Here is a 1,524-nt window from a genome sequence, read left to right on the forward strand (position 1 = left end):
TCTTTCTTTCCCAACTATCTGTAGATCTACCTCATCTCATCTCACCTAGTTTGTATAATTGCACTAAAGTCAGCATTATTAGAAGAGGCTCAGAAAAGGTCAGGCTCCTACAATTAGTCAGTTACAGCGCTTGCAATGAATTCATAACTATGTAAGTGTGAAACGCATCCTCTTTTTAATTACTTTGCATCTATTCAACTTTGTAAGGCATGCGGGTGTCTGGCACGATGCTTGATAACTATGATACACTTAATATGTGTACTTTTATATTGTATCAAGTTGTAGTGTTAGTTCCTTCACTGGAGATTGCTATTCTAAAAACATTTCTATCTTCTCTTAAACTTCTTGAACTGTTGAGTGAGTTTGAAATTATCCTCAGATAATTTCTATACTTTCCACTAGGTGATCAAATGCTATGGCTGTCACACAATTCTCTGATACTGGTCAATTATGTACGAATCAAGTTTTAATGTCCAAGCATTGGTGATAATGACCTACTCTACTATTTACCCCCAATAAAACAACCACCCAAATGCTACATCATAAACTTCAGTAATTAAAAAAGTTAAATAAAAAAAATTGTTCATTCATGTATCGACCCCCGTCTTACGTAATTTTGGGTTTTGAATATATTCTCTTTGTCTTTCCTCTGAAGCAACAATGCAAACTCTCCTAGGATTTACACTTAATAGGGGAAATATGTTCTTCATGTGGTAACTTTTATATGTTTGTGGGCATGTCTTTAACAAAGATGTAATTCATAATTGGTTTTCCATGAAAGAATCCAGTTTGAGTTTTAAGTTCATTTTAATTAGCGGTTTCCTTTTGCAAATCATTGTTTGCAATGGAAAAAAAAATTTTTTTCACATCCCCATTGGCAAATTAAGTATGTGTTTAATGTTTTCAAGTCAACTGGAGTCTCACCTTCTTTCTTTCAATTTTTTAAAAACATGTTTCATGCCCATAATTCTTAAATTGAGACTCTCTGCCTGGTTATGGGTTAAATAGTCAATGGAACATCCAAGGCCAGTTCTTATCCATCTGGAGAACAGAAACCTTAGGGTCTATAGATATTATTTATCTAGTACAGAGCATTAATAGTTCATTATAATTAAAACCTTCTCTGTGCCGGAAAATAAGCCCTGTGGCTACAGAGAAATATATAGTCCTTTTCCTAGGTGAATGTGAAATCTAGCTGGAGAAAAAGATAATTTTTCTAAAAGATAACTAAAAAACAAAGCAGGAAGTATAAAATTGTCATATGAATGGTATAGAACACGTATGGCAAACACATGGCCATCCCCCCATCACTGATATCCAAGACTGACATTGCTAATCATACCTCCTTTGCTCAATGAGCCTGGATTAAGCCTCATTTTAATATTTTCTGAACACACTAGACCTGGGAGTTACTTCTAATCAGCATCTATTTGCTATTTTTATATAGATAATGCTCGAGGAGTTCAAAAGAAGGTGAAATGATACAAGAATGGAAAAGTTAGAAAAGACTTCTTGAGGATAGTG

This window comes from Rousettus aegyptiacus, unplaced genomic scaffold (genome assembly GCF_014176215.1).
Source record: "Rousettus aegyptiacus isolate mRouAeg1 unplaced genomic scaffold, mRouAeg1.p scaffold_m13_p_4, whole genome shotgun sequence".
Lineage (NCBI taxonomy): Eukaryota > Metazoa > Chordata > Mammalia > Chiroptera > Pteropodidae > Rousettus > Rousettus aegyptiacus.